The following is a 13037-nucleotide window of genomic DNA, read 5'->3' as shown; positions in this document are numbered from 1 at the left end:
AGTGAAAAATATAAAAGTAAAGGCTTTAGATCGTTTAGCGAAGTGTTTCAGACTTTAAAAACCCCATGCTCCTTTATTTTTTTTTTTTATTTTTAAAAAAAATTTTTTTTTTCAACGTTTATTTATTTTTTTTGGGACAGAGAGAGACAGAGCATGAACGGGGGAGGGGCAGAGAGAGAGGGAGACACAGAATCGGAAACAGGCTCCAGGCTCTGAGCCATCAGCCCAGAGCCTGACGCGGGGCTCGAACTCACGGACCGCGAGATCGTGACCTGGCTGAAGTCGGACGCTTAACCGACTGCACCACCCAGGCGCCCCCCCATGCTCCTTTAAATCTCAAGCACTTTAATTCTATTTGACATGTAAGGTAAATAGTCCGATCTAAAAAAAAAAAAAAAAAAAGCAATGGCATAAAGCTTTGCTTTATTTTCACACCATCTCCTCCCTTGAGAATCCGTGTTTAACTGGTAGAATAAATAAATTTGTGTAAACTTCTCCCAAGTTTATAGTTTCATTTAAGTTTTCACAAGTCATTTTAAAACATCTTAGGAAAATGTAGGTAAAAGTATTGAAAATAGTTGATTTAAATGAGGCAGATGCCTGTAGTAAAAATATGAATATGTGCCTAAAATATAAATTAATTGGGAAAAAATAGTTACATTAAATTGACAGCTTGTTGCCATTTCCTCATGTCATAATATTTATGAAAGTAAGCTCACGGTGGGACAAATTTCTGCCTTCCTAAGTTTTCCATTAAAATGCAGTTTTATTCTGAAAACCCATAATTCTATACTTGCTCCATTGCACATTGCTAGCTTAATATATTTTTAGGAGGAAAAAAAAAAGACCGTCTTTTTGGATACGTGGCATTGTTCACAGGTCTTTGATTTCCTAGTAGACTGTCACTAATGACAGTTTATCGATAAGGCAATATTAGGACTTTTGATTCATAATAAGTCCTTAAAATAATTTCCTTGTAATCCCTTAAAAAGAATCCCAAAGGCATTTCAGTGTTTGAATTATAACAAAAACTCATTTGTAAAAAGAGGATTTTATGTAAAATATTTTAAGAGAATGTTTAGCATTAAAAGGGTATGAAGTTTCAGTTAATGAAAGATGAATGAGTTCTGGAGATCAGCTGTGCAGCAGTGATGATAAATACTGTACCGTATTGTATGCTTGAAATTTGCTGAGAGTATAGATGTTAGGTTAAATTTTGACACACACACGGTGGTAAATAACTATGTAGAGGTGATTGAGAAGTTATTTAGCTTGATTGTGGTGATCTTTTAACAATGTATACATACATCAAAACATCAAGTTGTACACCTTAAATATATACAGTTTTTGTAAGTCAGAGATAATAACGTTAAAAAAAATACAACATGGGGCGCCTGGGTGGCGCAGTCGGTTAAGCGTCCGACTTCAGCCAGGTCACGATCTCGCGGTCCGTGAGTTCGAGCCCCGCGTCGGGCTCTGGGCTGATGGCTCAGAGCCTGGAGCCTGTTTCCGATTCTGTGTCTCCCTCTCTCTCTGCCCCTCCCCCGTTCATGCTCTGTCTCTCTCTGTTCCAAAAAAATAAATAAACGTTGAAAAAAAAAAATTAAAAAAAAAATACAACATGAACTAATCTGGTTGCTCTGATAATGTCAGAACATATTTGAGAGATTTTTTTCTGCCAAAATTAAGTAGAGCGAACATTTTTTCCTTTTTTCAAATTGTGAGAGATTTCCAATGTACCGAAAAGAACAGAGACTAAGTAAGGAACACTCACCTAAGTAATCTTCTAGCTTCAACAAATTTTAACAATTATACACGTGAGGCTTTTTTTTTTTTCCTGAGGCTTTTTCTTTTAAGAAAACACGTGTGATAGAAGTTCCTTGTGTACTCCTTTCTTATCCCGTTTTCTTAACTATAGATCCCCATAGATCTCCACCACTGTGATAAATTTAGCATTTATATTTTCTATGCATGTTTTTGCACTGTTACTACATAGGCATTTATTCATAGCTTAGAAATAGTGCTATTTTGCATATTTTCAAAGTCTGTATAAATTGCGCCACTTATAAAAGTTTCATTTATGTAAATTATAATTTTCCACTGTACTTTTGAGAATAATTTTTGAGATGTTATATTGATTTATGTAGCTTTAGTTTATTTTTTTTAAAAAAATTCTTTTTAACATTTATTTTTGAGAGACAAAGAGGCAGAGCATGAGCGGGGAAGGTGCAGAGAGAGAGGGACACACAGAATCCACAACAGGCTCTGAGCTGCCAGCACAGAGCCCAACTCTGGGTTCCAACTCAAGAACGATGAGATCATGACCTGAGGCCAAAGTCAGATGCTTAACGACTGAGTCACCCAGGTGCCCCAAGTTCATTATTTTTTAAATTTTACTTTTACTTTTACTTTTTATTTAGACTGCTATGTAGTATACCTTTGTGTAAATAGATGCTTTATCTAGTCTTTGATAAATAACTTTCGGTGTTTCTAATTTGTTGTCATTACAGTGTTGTAGTGAACATTGTATGTGTGTATGTGTGTTATGCACATATACTAGAGTTTTTAAAGGTGGTTTTCAAAGTGTGTTCTGGGACCCCTTGAAGAATCATTCCCCTCCCAATTCTAGACCTTTTCAGGGAGTCTGTGGGGTGAAAACTATAATAATAACAGTGTTCTTTGCTTTTTACCCCCCCCTCATTCTGTCGTAAGTGTATAGTAGAGTTTTTCAAAGGGTACATGATGTGTGATATTATAAAACATCTGAAGGTAGAAGCTGATATGAGAACCTAATTGTCCTCTGTTAGATTTGCAAAACTGTAAAACAGAGTCATTCTTTTTACTGAATTTTGTTTTGTTTTGGAAAATAGTTATTTTCCATAAAAATACGTTATTTATAATAACATGTAATTGTTTTGTTGTTGGTAGTTTTAAATATTTTTTAAATTTATCAATTTTAATTTCTAATACAACAATTATCAGTGGATATAACCTATTAAAGCAAATAATTTTTAAGAGTAGAAAGAGGTTTTGAGACCAAAAGGTTTGAGGACTGCTGCTGTAGGTAGATACTTAAGTGTGGCAAGGCTGGTTGTACGGGGTGCACAGCTTTAACCACACCTCAGACTGTTGTGTTTACACCACTTTATTTTTCAGTAGAGGGGAAGAGTTCCTGGTCCTCCACATTCAAGGTAACATATGTTATCAGATTTGAACAAGCTTTGCCAGCAGGATGGATGTTAAAATCTCATTGTGAATTAAATTTGCTTTTTCCTGATTACTAGTAACACTGGGCATCTTTTTATTATGTTCATGGACCATGTTTGTAGTTTCTCTTCTGTGGAAAATTTTTTTATTCTGTGCCATTTTTCTCATGCTGCTAATTGTATTTTTCTTCCTGATTTATAGGAAGATTTCTTTCCTTCTTCCTTCTTTTCCTTCCATTCTTCCTCTTCCTCTTCTCCCTCCTCCTCTTCCTCCTCCTCCTCCTCCTCCTCCTCCTCCTCCTCCTCCTCCTCCTCCTCCCCGTCCTCATCCTCCTCTTTCTCCTCGTTCTGGTTACTAATCCTTTGTTGGGTAACATGCATTAGAAAAATCTCACAGTCTTGAGCCTGTCTTTTCATGTTGTTTATGGTAATTTTGGTTGAGCACTTTCTTGATTTTAAGCTTCTTAATTCCTAAATTTTAAGTTGAGTTTCATACCTAAGGATTTAATACAGTGATAATTTATTTCTCTGTATGGTTTGAGATGGGAATTTCATTGCATTTTTAAAATACACATCATAGGGGCGCCTGGGTGGCGCAGTCAGTTAAGCGTCCGACTTCAGCCAGGTCACGATCTCGCGGTCCGTGAGTTCAAGCCCCGCGTCAGGCTCTGGGCTGATGGCTCAGAGCCTGGAGCCTGTTTCCGATTCTGTGTCTCCCTCTCTCTCTGCCCCTCCCCCATTCATGCTCTCTCTCTGTCCCAAAAATAAATAAACGTTGAAAAAAAAAATAAAATAAAAAAATAAAATAAAATACACATCATAGGGGCACCTACCTGGCTTGGTCAGAGCGACATGTGGCTCTTAATCTTGGGGTTGTGGGTTCAAGCCCCATATTGGGTGTAGACATTACCTAAAAATAAAATAAAATAAAAAAACATGCATCATTTATTGACTTTTTCCCCACTGATTTTTGAATATCAATTTTCTATATATGTGTGAATGGGGGCTCCTGGGTGGCTCAGTAGGTTAAGCATCTGACTTTGGCTTAGGTCATGATCTCATGGGTCGTGAGTTCAAGTTCCACATCAGGTGAATTCGAGCTCCGCTTTGGGTGAGCTTGAGCCCCGCATAGTGTGAGCACAAGCCCCGCATCTGGTGAACACCCTTGCTTAGGGTAAGCATGAGCCCTGCTTTGGGTGAACCCCACTTCTCTCCCTCTCCCTCCCCCTTCCCCTTGTGGGATTCTCTCTCTCTCTCCCTTTCTCTCTCTCTGCCCCTCACTCACTTGCACCCTCTCTCTCTCTTAAAAAAATAATAAATAAAAGAAACATATAAACGTGAATGTACTTAGCATCTTTATTCTTTTCTGATGGTTTTTCTATTTGTTCATCAATATCTCTGAGTTAATATGACTTTCCATGGTCTTGATGTATGGTAAGTAACTTCCACCTTATCTTTCTTCAGAATTGTTTATTCATAGGTTTTTATTATTCCATATGTCTTTTAGGAGAAGCTTTTTAAATTTTGTGAAAACCTTCATTTGGGAGTTTTATTGGAATTGTACTTGATTTATAAAAAATTTTGGAGAGAAAAGACATTTAAAAATTTTTTTTTTTTTCAACGTTTATTTATTTTTGGGACAGAGAGAGACAGAGCATGAACGGGGGAGGGGCAGAGAGAGAGGGAGACACAGAATCGGAAACAGGCTCCAGGCTCCGAGCCATCAGCCCAGAGCCTGACGCGGGGCTCGAACTCACGGACCGCGAGATCGTGACCTGGCTGAAGTCGGACGCTTAACCGACTGCGCCACCCAGGCGCCCCGAGAAAAGACATTTTAATGATATTGAGTCTTACTCTACACGAACATGATACATCTCCATTTATTCAATTTTCTCCAAAAAGGATTTTCCTATCTCTTCTTAGTTTTATTTCTAAGTAACTTATCAGTTTTGTTCTTATAACTAGGAATTTTTGTCTAGTACATATTCTGTCATTACTGAAAATATATAAAAGGAACTGTAAAACTCAATAATGAGAAGCCCCTAATCAAACCGAGTTAAAAGACTTGGCCAGTTTAATAAAGAAGACATCGGGATGACCAATAAGCACATAGGATGGTGCTTGGGATTTTTAGTTATTAAGGATATGAAAGTTAAAACCACAACACAACGCTGGGGCGCCTGCGTGGCTAGGCATCCAACTCTTGGTTTCAGCTCAGGTCATGATCTTGCAGTTTGTGGGTTTGAGCTCCATGTTGGCTCTGTCCTGGCTGCACGGAGCCTGCTTGAGATTCTCTCTCCCTTTCTCTCTCCCTCTCTCTGCTCCTGCCCATGTGCTCACATTCGCACGCACTCTCAAAATAAATAAACATTAAAAAAAATCCACAATACACAGAAGAATGGCTAAAATAAGTAGACATACCCTACATTGGTGAAGATGTGGAGTTACTAGAACTCTCTTATATTGCCTGTGAGAATGTAAAATGGTACACTTAGGAAAAATGTGGGTTTTTATAAAGTTAAACATTTCCCACCTATAACCCAGCAATCCACACTATGCATTTACTCAAGAGAAATAAACACATATGTTCACGAAAAGGATTGTATATAAATATTTATAGACACTATTCAGAATAACCCAAACTGGAAACAACCCAAATGCCCATCAACAAGAGAATGGGTAAACAAATTATGATGTATTTATACAGTGGAATACCATCAGCAATAAAAAAAAGAACAAACTATTGACCCTTTCAACAGCTAGAATGACTCTCAGGTTTTTGGTTTTTTTTGTTTTGTTGTGTGTGTTTTTGTTTTTTTGTTTTTTGTTTTGTTTTGTTTTTAGAGAGACTGTGTGTGCAAGCAGGGGAGAGGGAGAGAGAGAATCTCAAGCAGGCTCCACCCATGCTTCGCGTGAGCCTACCACAGGGCTCCATCTCACAACAGAGAGATCACAACCTGAGCCCAAATCAAGAGTCAGCCACTAGGGGCGCCTGGGTGGCTCAGTCGGTTAAGCGTCCGACTTCGGCTTGGGTCATGATCTCACAGTTCGTGAGTTCGAGCCCCGTGTCAGGCTCTGTGCTGACAGCTCAGGGCCTGGAGCCTGTTTTGGATTCTGTGTTTCCCTCTCTGTCTGCTCCTCCCCTGCTCATGCTCTGTCTCTCTCTCTCTCCTTCAATAATAAATACAAAACATTAAAAAAATTTAAAAAAAAAAGTCAGCCACTTAACTGACTGAGCCACCCAGGCGCCCCCTGAACCTCACGTTTATATGAAACAGATGAAATTCAAAGCCAGGCAAAGCTAAACTGTGGTGATAGAAATTCTAATAGTAGCTCCCTATGGGATAATGAGGATTGACTGTGTAAAGGGGCTCATGGTGCCTGGAAATGTTTATCTTTTTTTTTTTTTTTAAGATTTTATTTTTAAGTACTCTCTACACCCAGTGTGTGGCTCAAACTTACAGTTCCGAGTTAAAGAATTGCACATTATCGACTGAACCAGCTAGGCAAAATGTTTGTATCTTGATTGGAGTGTTGGGTACATACATGTATACATTTGTCAAAATTCATCAAATTGTGCATTTCACCGTATGTCAGTTTCATCTTGATTTTTTTTTTTAATTGGAAACATGGATGCTCTTGAAGTCGTTTTCCACATTTTAATTAAAAAGTGCCAGTGTTTTCTACACTGATTATCTTGTGAATTTTTTCATTATTTCTGTCGGACACTAACATCTGGGTTATGTTTTCATAATTATGAGGCATAAATGGGATTGCTTTTTGCTCCTTGTACAAAAAGCCAAAGGTTAGTTAAGCTCTATTGTTTTCAAGTCTATTTTGTATTTTCAGCCAATCCTGTATTTTCACTTACAGGTTTCACAATTTTTTTTCAGTTTATTTTTCTATTTTTGAGAAAGAGAGAGAGCAGAGGAGGGGCAGAGAAAGAGGAAGACTAGAGAATCCCAAGCAGGCTCAGCACTGTCAGCACAGAGCCCAATGTGGGGCTCAAACTCATGAACTGTGAGATGATATCCTGAGCCAAAATGAAGAGTCAGACACCTAACCAACTGAGCCACCCAGGCGCCCCCAGGTTTTACACGTTTAATACTTATATGAATATCACTTAAATTTGTCCATATAATGGTTAGGTGTCAGGAAGCCCACCTGTTAACTCCCATTGTCACTATTCATTTGGTATTTGTTGAACCTAATTTATTTCCAACGGTGTTTTAGACATTGGGGATACAGTAGTGAAGCAGACACACAAGGAAGGACCCTCTGCTCACAGAGCTTGCAGACTACTGGGGGAGGAAGCTGACAATAAACACAATACACTCGATGCCTTGAGATAGCACTTTGAGCGCTGGGAGGAGCTCTAGAAAGGAACTGGAGGGGCTGCTTTCCACTGGGTGTTCACCGAGAGGCTTCGGTGGTGACCTCCGAGCCAAATACAGGAATAGCAGGGCCATGTTCACTCTGTGAAGTCATGGGGGAGGGTTTGAATGTAGCTTTTTGTACCTTTATTATTAGACAGCCTTGATCACAATCCCTGATTATTTTCTCGGTTGGTCTTTGTTGTATTTTTCTTAATCACCCCTTTCTGAGTCTGGTTTGTGTGTGTGTGTGTGTGTGTGTGTGTGTGTGTGTGTGACTTTATGGTTGTGTGACACTTTGAACTCTTGTAGCTTTGGGTTTTTCCTGGTAACTAGTCTGGATTGTTCACTTTTTTAAAAAATTTTTTTAAAAAGTTTATTTATTTTTAGAGAGAGAGCAAGAGAGAGAAAGAGCATGCATGAGCAAGGGAGGAGCAGAGAGAGGGAGAGAGAGAATCCCAAGCAGGCTCTGCACTCTCAGTGAAGAGCCCAACGCAAGGCTCAAATTCATGAACTGTGAGATCATGACCTGAGCTGAAACCAAGAGCTGGGTGCTTAACCGACTAAGCTACCCTGGTGCCCCTAGATTGTTCACTCTTACCAACAGACCATTAGTCTCCACAAAGATCCCCTTTGCATGTATTTAATCAAGTACATTTAGAAGAGACAGTTTCAGTACACACAGAAGTGGAGATTAAATTTATGTAGTTTTGACAATGGCCTTTCCCTATATCTTCTCTTCTGAGCCCACATTTCAGAATCCTAAAGGTGTTTGGGAACCTTTCTCTCGGCATTGTCGGTGCCTCAGTTCTGTGTGTAAATTTATGAGCTTAGCAGCCTTAGGACTCTCCTAAGGTTATTTTCTGCTCCTAAGAGGACATTTTGGGTAAAGTTGTCATGAATTAAAAAGTTGAGAATCAAGTTCATTCATAAGCAAAAGTAAGTAGGAGTGGTTTCTTTTCCTGGTGTAATAGTTATAGTTTATCATCTTGGTGTTTAAAAATATCAGTTATATTTTGAGGAGTTTGGTGTATGAATAGAAAGAACAAAAATGTACATCTTTTTAGTGGTCCTTCAAGCTGGTACTTTCTAAAAGCTCAAGTGTCTGTCTTCCATCCTCCTCTGCCCTGCCTCCAGCCAAGCTCCATATGTCCAGGTGAGTTGGACACCTGATTCCACGTTGTGTAATCAGAAAGGAAGAAGAAAATTGGTTCCCCAAATGCCTGCCCCTCCAACAGTTCCCATCATGTCTGATCACAAGTACTTGGAGGGCACATGGCTCATAATCTTTGTCTCCTGGAGACCCAAGACTGGGAAGCTTTGGAGAGTACCCTCCAAGTGTACCCAGGAGCCCCTCTAAAGGCCTAATCCCAGTGGGTTCGTGGGCACCGGTGTGTTTGGAAACCAACTCAGGCTCACAGGACAGCAGCAAGTAAGAGTATCTCTGAGGATTTGCAAATGTGACCGGGGGCTCATCTCATCATCCTTTGACAAAATATAGAAAATAAGTGGTCCTTCTCAGTGTCAGGAATTAAACATGTGTAAGAAAGTTTGAAATTGTGTCTGTTAGGTTAATTCGCAAAATATTCAGGTTTTGTTGTTTATTTGCTTTTTTGCTGCCAGTCTTAAAAAAGTTATTTCTTGGGGCGCCTGGGTGGCGCAGTCGGTTAAGCGTCCGACTTCAGCCAGGTCACGATCTCGCGGTCCGTGAGTTCGAGCCCCGCGTCAGGCTCTGGGCTGTTGGCTCAGAGCCTGGAGCCTGTTTCCGATTCTGTGTCTCCCTCTCTCTCTGCCCCTCCCCTGTTCATGCTCTGTCTCTCTCTGTCCCAAAAATAAATAAAAACGTTGAAAAAAAAATAAAAAAAAAAAAGTTAATTCTTGCTCGGTTCAAGGGTAAGGCTGACTTCACTTTTAATTTTTGAAACACAAGCATAAGATAAATTAATTCATTTTGAGCTAAGTGTTTACTGTGTCAAAAATAATTAGCTTACATGGTCTCAATTTACATAATTTCCAGAATCTTTTATTTAGACAGTTAACAGATTCAGAAAGTGTGTATTGCTAGAAAAGGCAGCTAATAGGAGAATAGGGATGCTAATTATTTGGTTGATTCCGAGACTACTGTGTATATCTCATTTCAGGGTATATGAACACTTTTCTGCAAAAGCTCCATTTTGCTAATGTGGCTCCAATATAGACAGTGTGATTTTGTGTGTGTGTGTATTTAATGACCATAGACACAACTGAGGGCTCTTTCTTCTTCTTTTTTTTTTTTAATGTTTATTTTCATGTGAGAGAGAGAGAGAACATGCCAGTGCCCGAGTTGGGAAGGGGCAGAGAGAAAGGGAGACACAGAATCTGAAGCAGGCTCCAGGCTCTGTGCTGTCATCACAGAGCCCGACACGGGGCTTGAACCCACAAACTGTGAAATCATGACCTGAGCCGAAGTCGGATGTTTAACCTACTGAGCCACCTAGGTGCCCCAACAATAAATTATTTAAATTGCTACAATGTGTTCCATTACATTGTTTGAACCCATCACCATTAGTGAACCACCCAGGCGCCCCAAGAGCTCTTATTTCTTTAACTTGGCGCCTCCTTCACAGTCGTATGCTCAGAGATGTAAACTATGCACTTCTGTCAATCTGGCTTTCTGTTTTTGAAGACCAAACTCATTGGATCATACTTAAAAACTTAAAGAATTTAAGTTTATTTAAAAATCTTCTGTGGAATTTACCTGAATTTTTTGGTTGGGTAGCTGCTTGGCATGGTGTAAATCCTTCAGTCATTTTATTTGAAAATACGACTGGACTTGGTCAAGCTCTTCAGGGACAGGGGCTTTTGTATGTCCAGTGCCCTGCATCCACATTCTGTAAAGCAGTAAAATGAGTGGGACAAGGAGACTTGTTCTGTTTACTTCACAGAGTTTATTGATTCCTGCCCTGTGGGTGTTTACTTAGCGCCTTTTGTCTCAAAGCTTTGGCTTTGACCAAGGGCCTTGAAGAGGTGAGGAGATAAGCAGCTGCTGCTGGCACTAGTTGAGCTTGAGTCACAGGTGTGGGAAGCTGTTTTCACTGCCAGGAATAGAGAGACTCATTCAGGTAACCTCAAATAATAGAGCAATTTTCTTGTAAGGACACTCTGAGATTAAAGAAGGCTCGAATCAGTTATACTTCTGGGTCTCCTGAGAGCAGAGGAATTAAGACTAATCCAGTGGAATATAGTCTGGGAATGGAGGAGATCACTGGTTAGACAAGCTTGTAGATACAGGAACATAGGACTCTTCAGTATTCCACTGGAATGGCAGTTGGGAGAAAGTCAAACCTATATAAATATTGCCATATTTTTCCTTGAGCATTCACTAAGATCGTAGAGAATATCCCTTAGAAGTGTTAGGAGTTGGTGATGCATGGGTAGCTCAGTTGGTTGATTATCTGACTCTTGATTTTGGCTCAGGTCATGATCCTGCAGTCATGGGATCGAGCCCTGTGTCAGACTGTGCGCTGAGCCTGTTTGGGATTCTCTCTCTATGGGATTCTCCCCCATTCACATGCACTTGCTCTCTCTCTCAAAAAAAAAAAAATGCTAGGAGTTTTGTAAATCATATTTGCTTGCTTTTTCAGACAGATGATACATTTCCTATTTTTTTCCTTTTGTATTCTTCTAGTCTGCAGTATTGTGTGTGTGTGTGTGTGTGTGTGTGTGTGTGTGCGCGTAAGTAAATGCACACAGAGCATCCACAGACTAGGAAAATCTGAAGATGGAAACCAGGAGTCTGGGAAAACTTAATTTGACTTGTCATATTTGAAAACATCATCTGTTAACCTTTTCTTTTGTGAGTTTATACTGCTGTCTACTTACTATGTTTTGAAAAATGGTAATATTAAAATTGGTCATAGTAACTCACAGTAAATAAACATCAGTTTCTTATACTTGAATAGGAATTTAGAATTTACAGGCATTTTCAAAGATGTTTTCTTTTTTTAAGTTCTTTAGTTTGTTTTAGTTTTTTTTAATTCTTTTCTGAAGTTCTTAAAAAAATTTTTTTTAGTGTTTATTCATTTTTGAGAGACAGAGACAGAGTGCGAGTGGGGAAGGGGCAGACAGAGAGGGAGTTACAGAATTCGAAGCAGGCTCCAGGCCCTGGGCTGTCAGCACAGTGCCCAATACGGGGCTCGAACCCACAAACCATGAGATCATGGCCTGAACCGAAGTCGGGCGCTTATCTGACTGAGCCACCCAGGCACCCCTCTGAAGTTCTTTTAAAATTCTTTCTTAAAACCCCCTGTGAAAGGAAGCAGGCAGGTCTTATTTTTCATATTTTAGAAGTTGAGAATTGAAGTCAAAGTTACACTATCCATCCCAGGTGTCACGGAAGGTGTTGGGGCGTGGCCCCAGTTAGGGCAGGCCTCCTGACATCCAGTTGGTTACCCTGCCCTTGTGTGGCAGCCCTCGTTGACAGAGTTAACCAGATATTGGCAGTGTCCTTCCTCACCTCCCTCCTACTCCCCTTCTCTGTACCTAGTTCCTGAGAGAGAACACAGGCACAATGGGCGCAGATGTACATTGCTTTCTTCACAGCAAGACTCCCATTCTGAATCACAACCTTCTTCCTCATTTTGGTAGCTAGACTAAAAAAATCTAGAGAGATTGTGGAGATTATTATTAGTTTTTTTTTCTTAATGCTTATTTTTGAGAGAGCACGCATGAGTGGGGAAGGGGCAGAGAAAGAGGGGGACAGAGGATCCAGAGTCTGATGTGGAGCTTGAACTCACAAACCACAAGATCATGCATGACCTGAGCTCCTGAAGTTGGATGCTCAACCCACGGAGCTACCCAGGCGCCCTGAGGTTGCGATCAGTTTGCCAAAACTGTGCAAGAAACACTTGTGCTTCGTCCCTGCAAACGGGTATGGAAGGATATGGATATAAGGGATTGAGTTCTTGGTAATTGTAGTCAGAACCCAGTGTTTACCTTGACTACTACATATCACTTGCCTGGTGCTCTCATCTCCTTAATTGCCTTGATACCATGTCCCATTCACTATTGGGAGGTAGAAATGATAGTCCTATAACTTGTCTACTCACAATTTAAAAATTGATACAATTTCTAGCAAAAATTTATAAAGGAGAAATAAAGGAAAGTAATCCATAGTAAGTAAAATGTATACCAGCAGGTGTGGACTTCAGTATGTACATGCTCATTTAGTACTGGTGACTCAGATACCTGAAGTGGCATTGCTGCAATGACATGATTTTTTTTTAAATGTTTATTTCTTTATCTTGAGAGAGAGAGTGTGTGTGAGCAGGGGAAAGAGAGAGACAGAGAGAGAGATAGAGAGAGAGAGAGAGAGAGAGAGAGAGTCCCAAGCAGGCTCCATGCAGTCCGTGTAGAGCCCGATGCAGGGCTGAATCTCACAAACCATGAGTTCATGACCTGAGCCAAAATCAAGAGTCTG

The 13037-nt window shown here is 40.0% G+C and overlaps 1 protein-coding gene across 3 annotated transcripts in view; it reads left to right on the top strand.

Moving 5' to 3' along the window:
* The window catches only part of PRKAR2B (protein kinase cAMP-dependent type II regulatory subunit beta), a 103824-nt gene that overhangs the window by 12247 nt on the left and 78540 nt on the right, over positions 1-13037 (top strand). The window lies entirely within an intron of this gene.

The sequence above is a fragment of the Lynx rufus genome, unplaced genomic scaffold, assembly GCF_022079265.1.
Source record: "Lynx rufus isolate CCGP_SWC_20201006 ecotype Redwood Valley unplaced genomic scaffold, mLynRuf1.p SCAF_4, whole genome shotgun sequence".
Lineage (NCBI taxonomy): Eukaryota > Metazoa > Chordata > Mammalia > Carnivora > Felidae > Lynx > Lynx rufus.
This window is presented reverse-complemented; position numbering and strand designations above follow the sequence as displayed.